We start from the raw sequence: 7,823 nt of genomic DNA, 5'->3' as shown, positions 1-7,823 counted from the left end.
TTCAAATCAGCATTATCCGCTAATTGCTTGTTAAATGTTGCCGGTAATGTTCGAGTCGGAATGGGAATGGGAATTAGGTCCGCAAATTGAATGTAAATGTGTTGTGCAAAATGCCAATGCAAAAATGCAAATCAATGTGGGCAGTCATACGGCATCGATCTCGAGGTATGCTCAAATGACAAGTATCAATTGCACGCGATTTATTCCGTGGAATCCATCGGAAGGTGAAGTCGCCAAAGTGGAAATATTAATCGAGAACTGACTGAGCGAGTTTGCATCTCAGAAAAAAAGAATCAATTGTATCTTGACCTTTAGCCTCACTGATAATAGCTAGAGATACATCAAAATGTGTGTGTACGATTGGTTGTCGCTCTGAAATCGTAATCCGCAGTAATCCTAAATATCTAAAAATACCCAGAGTCGGCACTCGCGGCCAAAACGAAACTAAACATCTATTAGAGTTAATGCAAACAAAAAGGTTCCGAAACAAAAGACGAATAAGAGATGCCAGCAATAATGGGGCATGGCATGGGGCAAGGTACAAACAACAAAATCAATTACAAAGCGATTTCTCTTTTGATAACATCCAGCATATGCAAAAGGCCAAAATTGGTAATTGAATATTGGTGCACTGGCAGAAAAGGTTAGGTTGATGCTATGCAACTCTTATGAAGTGGAAATGGACGATGGGAAATTCTCAGATATAAGTTTGAAGTTAAGGAATCTATTAGGAATAAGTTCTGGAAAAGAATATTTTCCATTAGTAGAATTTCACAAAGATGTGTGTCTGAGTGTACGATTCATTTGAATAAGGAGTACTTCTCGTCAAGTCTCGGCCAGATGACGATGGATTCTGCACATTCATGCCGCAGACACGACCACAAAGCCACCAAAAGCACCGCCACTGACACGCTGTCTGCCCCTCGCGCCTGACAAAAGTTACATCGAACATTAAACATCAAACCAACTAATTGAGTGCCGATCACAATGAGCCATAGAGATCGAGATCGCCGTGGCACCTCGGGACCTGCTCTGCGATCGGCAAACGTGGATTGGGGATCCGAGTTCTTGGATCTCGGCCATCGAATCGGGGATCAATTGCCCATGGGCTGGGCCGCCTTTAATGTGAGAGCACCTATGACGGCGAGAGGCCCCCAACTCCAAGCCATACGAGATACCACACCAGAAAGTATCTCCAGCTCAAATCAATCTTATCAGGCGAACGTGTGCGTGTATGGTTCTAAACAATCCGAACCGCACATACAACACGGCCGGCTGTCACCTAAGCTATTAACCTGATTTTCTAGATTTTCAATCAAGTCCCCAAAAAAAAGAGAAAAAGACAAAACCCATCGAAACCGACAATACAAAAAAAAAAAAACTGAAAAACGAAAAGAGACACGCACACAAAAGGGAGGAAGGAGAAAGAATTCAGAGCTTCGGGCCGCCATATCTACATACCAAAAAGGCAGCAACAAAAGGCCATAATCCGGTATTGTATCTCGTGGATCGCCGCTCGCTGACTGGATCTGCTATGCTGGATATGCTGGCTTAGACACATCCCCTGCCCAGGCATTATTATAAAGTCAAATTTTGTTTCGTTTAAATGCGATCTTTACGCTGAAAGCGTGTGTCCCTGTCCCTTTTTCCCGAAAACTCAAAACTGAAAACCAAAAACTAAACACCGACAAATACGAAAAAACCTTTGAAGACCAGAAGAGCAAGTGCCGAGGAGAATGAGAGGGACAATAACCGAAGCCGAAAATTGAAAACACCGAAATCCCCGAAAACAAAAAGGCATTTTTTGATTGAAATCAATTTAAATTGTTTTCTAGAAAAGACGGCTCTCCCGACAAAAAGGCAACGGGGTAACCCAATGATAGTATCCATCGGATAAATGTGCGGGCTGCACAGGTACAACATCAGATGCACTCCAATGGTGGGAGATCAATCCGCTCAGAACGAATCCGGCAAATATAGTCGTGCATGTGTCCAAACTGTTGGCAGCTATTTAGATGGATTAACATAAATCCAAATGCACGAAAAGCCATGTGAGAATTATTGGAAAGGAGATATGGCATGGGGATAATGTGTGGGAGATATCACCAGCGGTCTGAGAAGGGGGAACACTTTGTGTGACTTCATGACTTATGGGCATGAAAGAAAGTGATTATGTTCGCCGTTAAGAACTAAAGATCTTCTCGGTTGGGGAAAGGTAGACAAACTTTTGGAGACCGTGAATTCCCAGTAAGTTAGGCAAAGGTTAAGTCCACTTGGTGTTTAAGGAAAGAGAATGAGAATGGCTATACCATATATTTCATATTATACTTCCTTGCCTTTTTCTTTTATATTTATAATATTTGCCATTCCATCCTCTGTCCCTTTAAAAATTGTATATCTTTTGCGTCATCAATGTTGTGTCTTATCTGCCTATACATTTGTTCAAAAGCCCACGCCATCAGGTGGCTATCTTTGAAATCTATCAAAGCTCACATCCATCTGTCTAATTATGAATGCCCGCTCCCACAGTAAATTCAATCAAATTCTTTTAAAATCTAATAAAAGCCAGTGAACAAGAAAAGACAAGCGAGACAATGGTTATGGCTTTTGGCCAAAAGCGACGCCCTCGTGTCTCCGGTTTGTTTTCCATTTTTTTCGGGTGACCAAGATGGCCATAACTCGGGCGATTAGTATCTTTGTTGAGAAGTACTGCCATTATGATGCCAATTCGAAAGAGCTTTCCGTGGAAGCAGTCCATAAAACGAGCATAAATGTCGCCATGACTCAGATGGGCCACACACACACTCATCAAATCCGAATCCAAGTCCATGGGCACAAACTTTCCGGTCGCCTTTGCCGGAAACGCAACTTAAATGGCAATTAAAACTATAACTATTAGATAATTCCCGCGGCGGAAACAAGGCGTAATGATGCTTGTAAACCAGAAAGGCCACCTGAACCCGAGCACATCCCATCTGAACTTCTAACCCAAGACGATCCAGTGACCACAGGTGCAGGGGGCCATAAACTGACAACTTTCATGACAAGTGTCAGGGCGTGTGATTTATGCGCGCGCTTCCCCAGAATTCGAGTGACTTCGGTAGGAGGCAATGGCAGTGTCTCAGGTGAAACCTCAGGAAGACCGAGCGAAAAGGCGCATGCGCAACGACCTGCAGGTCGCACAGTGGACACATGGACACCGGATAGTGGACATGGTGGAGTGGGAACTGCGGACAGGGAACAAATGTTAATCGCTTTAATCTCCCAAGTGCGCCGAAAACATGCTGCCATGTTTTCTTTCAGTGTCCAAATGCCCGTTGCGCAATTCTTGTGCTGGCCAATGGCCATGTGTATGTCACCCAAAGACAGCGGGGAATGTGCAAGAACTGCCGAAAAACGGCAAAGAAACAGCAGCAGGTTGTCCGATTGCCCCGGAATGCCGACATTACCGGTCCGATAAGCCCGTTGTCCAATCCAGAAGTGCATTTTCCAAAATTCAGGGCCAACAGATGTTCTTGGGCGGGTGGGTGGCGTTCTAGAGACGGGGGAACCCATAACTTATCCTTGGGTATGTTTGAAATATTAATGACCTCCTGGCCAGGGGCAATCAAAAGTCATCGACAGCCAACACTTAAATCGAAAACAGAAACTGAAACAGAAACACAAACCGAACGAATCAGCCAGGGAAATTTGTATTAACATTCTGGGCGACGAAAAGCCGAACTCAGCGCGATCGAAAAGAGTTATGGTGGGGCTGAAAAGCAGATTGGGCCATTGCACGGCAGTATCTGATTTAGATGCAAATCAAATCAAGAGCTGCCCAAAGGCCCGCCAGCGAGAACAAACTATGAATGTGGTATTGAATGGCTTATGGATTTCAGATTTCAGTTTTCAGTTTTAAATTTAAGACCTTACACATTGAGTATTTTAATGTGGCGGCCCCCAAACGAAATTCAAAAAGCCAGCAGCAGCGAAGTCTGATCGCATTTGGCTTGACCCCATCGCCGACCCGTTTATTTTCTGTGGACTCTTCAGATACGCATCTGAATCGTGTATAAGACTATCAACGGACACATTTATTTCATGTTTATGTTGATATTTTCAAATTTGATAAAAACAAAAACACAATACCCAACGCAAGACTTCTCGTTTCGTTATTTTTTTTTTCTTTTATTTATGTTAATGCCGCGGCAGCGCAAAGATTGTGGCTCATTATCATCATTCTTCTGGTAGTTTTGGTCTACTAGGAAGGCAAGACTTTGAGTCATTCCGAGTCACTTTGTGCACTTTATTGGCAGGAGTGGCGCTTTGCTCGGCGATAACTTGCGATTGATGGATGCCCCATTGATAAGGAGCTTCCTACTTGTATCTTTAATGGTAACTTTGGAATTAGAGCAAAGAAATGGGCATGACCAGAAAGAGAAATTGCTGAAAGCGCTTTGGATTTATGGACGGATAAATGGAGCGGAAAGTAAGTTGAGATATGCCATTTGACCAGGAGTTAAAACGGACTTGCTTTTGGCAAAATATTTAATAATATTAGAGAGTATAATGACTTCTTTTTATGCTAATTGAACACTTAAAGATACATATAAGCTTAAAAGATCTTTAAGCTACTTGATCTACATCCATCTAAGGTTCTTAGAAATTACGCAAAACCCATCCAACATTAGCTCAAGCGAAACCCTCACAAACTGATACGATCTCATCAGATCCAATCGACTGGTTCGGCCAATCAACTCTGTAAAGGTGGGGCGCGGAATAAGCGAAACTTATTTAAATCGAAAAGCGCATATGCATAAATATTATTTAAGTTGATTTTTTGCGCACAATTAAAAGAGGAAAAAGGCCTGGCTTTGCAGGGGAAATCCCAGGGAACGGCGGACGCTCTATTCAAATTAAAAATCGAACGTAAATGCGGTTCACAGCAGGATGCGCGATTTTGAGAGAGCCTCCAAAGCCTCGGAGCCTCGAAATGAAATTGGGGATTTCATGGAGGAATGGCGGGAGTCGGGGCATGGCGACTGATTGTTGTTGGACGGACGCACCAACGGACAGACGGACGAACGGACAAATGGACGGACGTACGGACGGGCGGACGGCGACTGCTGGGGCATATGATAATTTAAGGCTGCACAACGTCATGCTGTTGCTCCATTGCCATTTATACAAAAGATGGACTGCGGGGAGGTGCCGGTTGGAGCTAAACCGAACCGAACTGAACGATTGGAGCCGCGGGATTGCGTGTTTGTATCTTACGGGTATGACTGACTGCTGCCCGCGCCGCATGGGATGGATGCGATCCGAGTGGCCGGCCTCCATTTGGGGGCCGCCGACTGTGCCGAGCATCCTTTGATGTGGCCAGACCGAGATGCTCCCAAAAGGTGCAGGAACACTCGGAGAAATACCTACTTAACGGTGGAAAGGCACTTAAAGTGCATAAGTCCTGGATAAATGTTACTATTTTTCAGATACTTATTTATCTTGCATGTAATATATCTCAGTAATTATATCATAATTATTTGAATGCAATTGCTTACATAAATAATAGTTATGTTTCTATATTGCTAATTTTCTCTCAGTGCATTGCAGACACTGCTTCTCTGCTCATCCCTCCCTGCGCCTTTGATGCGATAAAAAATTAAGGCGATAATGGAATTGAAGCAAATGAGCTGGCCAACATTTGTAAGATTGCCCTTGTCCCGCCGCCTGTTCCAGCCCACCCCGCCCCTCGATCATCCCCTCTGGCGACCCCCTTACCCCCTCTCTGTTCGTATAGGTACATACGAACATATATCCCATTTTATCCCCCTCGATGGGGCAGAAAACTATGCAGCTGTGCGACAAGCAAAAATTGGACAAGCGACACGCAATTTATGTCAATGTGCGCACCCAGCGCCGGCCCACACGGAAAATTCGTTGTAATTAATAAAGAAAACGGATCGGATCGCGGCGACTAAACCATAAATGTGGCAAAAAATTATGGCAAGAGAGAAAAAAAAGTAAGAAAAGAAAAGAAAATAATAAACGGTGGGGGGAAAACTTTCGACATGTCGCTGTGTGTTCAATTTACAAGCCACCTACGTTGCGCTTGACAAACGGTGGGCCATAAAAATTAAAGAAAAATAAAATCGTATATTACGAACGTTCCCCCGCCTTATAAAAACGTTATCCACTGGACGACGGCGATGGTGGAAATGGTAGTGGATGGGGAATGATGTTGGCCCGGCTAACAACTTCATTTCGAGCGACGCAAGGCGACACTCATAAGGCATAAATTTGCTAGACTTAAGCCTAATTTATGCCGCGTTTCTGGCCAGAAAGGGTCGCCAAGTGCATATATCTACATGCACGAATGTATATGCAACAAGTATCCCTCGGATAGGAACCCATACCCCTCCTCCCGCCAAACCGACCAGCGACTGCATCTGCATTCACAATTAAACAATTTCCACTAAATCTCGTTACTTCCTTGGCAATTTGTTACGCGCGGCAGCAAAGTTATGTGACGCTGTGCCATAAATTCATGCGCCAACCGAGGCTACCCCTTTTTGTTTTCCCCGCCCCTGTGCTCCCCTTCCCCCTCCACAACACCCCCCTCTCAAACGCTCCTCCAGTGGCTGCAAAAACTCCTGCAAGCGGCACTTAAATCGATGGATTTATGTAGCCCGGCACGCCTGCGCAGAAGGAACCGCATCCGAAAGTGCAGGAATCTGAAGGAATCTGGGAGAATCTGTGTGTAAGTCGACTGGCCAGCGAGCTCCAGGCGGGCATAAACTCCGATTAGGCGACACTCGGCAACGGGTCATCACCTGGAATGAAATATTCAGCCACCTCCTCCTCGATCCTCGATCCTCGATCCCGATCTCCATCCCGCTGATAACTGACCCATTGCCCAAGGCACTCGGATGTGGAAAGCGGACTAAAATGGGAAATGTGTAAATATCGAGTGGGTGGAGCATGGCTGGCAGTCATTCGAGTTGATGTAGTGGCAGCTAATTTAAGTTCAATTGCCAGATCAAGGCTTATTATAGGCAAGTCTTGTGGACTAAGAGGTAGGCGATAAATCATGTAATAAAGATATATTTGTTTATGATAAGATAGGACAAAAGTTACTTAAGATAAATATATTGTCACGCAATTTCGAACTATTTTCGGTCTCTCTTAATTTAATGTCTATACCTCCTTTTCATTCCAGTAAAAGTAGCATTTAATTAATTCAAATTAAAAACAATTTCTCCATTACAATTTCCTGGCAAGTGTTTTCCAGCTGATATCTTCGGACTTGAAATTGTTTCGCAAAATTTGCGTACTCTGTTTCCAGCACAACAGTTTCCAAATTCCGTAGTTTCAGGGCAAAGTTGCTGCACTACATCAAAATCAAACAAACAGCAAACGAACAACAACGGAAAGCGGGGAAATCGGGTGGAAAAACGAAAAGGAAAACAAAGTTCCATTGGTCAAGCCGGCATGTCTGTGCGACAGTGCATAAAAATATTTCAGAAATGTTGCATGCCACACACGCAAGAAACCGCTGGAGGAAAAACGAGGAAAACCAAGTCGAAGGAAACCCAGAAATCCACCACTGGCATTTCATTCTGTTATCAAATCAAAGCGTCTTGAATACTTTTTGCAGCCATCGAAACGGAGGCAAAAAGCGTTCGCTTTTTGATTGGGGCGAAAATCTTGCGAAAAATAATTTTAATTTATCACTTCCGCCGGCCATTGTGTCGTTCCATTCTCCGTTCATTCATTGCATTTCCCCCGATCTCCCCCCATTCCCCAACCCCCTCTTCGGCCAGATTGCAATCTTGCATTTCCTA

At 44.2% G+C, this 7,823-nt stretch overlaps 1 pseudogene; it reads left to right on the top strand.

Annotated features, from left to right (window-relative positions):
* The first annotated feature begins 880 nt into the window (after positions 1 to 880).
* Positions 881 to 6,028, top strand: LOC116801755 (annotated as a pseudogene).
* Positions 6,029 to 7,823: the final 1,795 nt, after the last annotated feature.

Source organism: Drosophila sechellia, chromosome 3R, assembly GCF_004382195.2.
Source record: "Drosophila sechellia strain sech25 chromosome 3R, ASM438219v1, whole genome shotgun sequence".
Classification (NCBI taxonomy): domain Eukaryota; kingdom Metazoa; phylum Arthropoda; class Insecta; order Diptera; family Drosophilidae; genus Drosophila; species Drosophila sechellia.
This window is presented reverse-complemented; position numbering and strand designations above follow the sequence as displayed.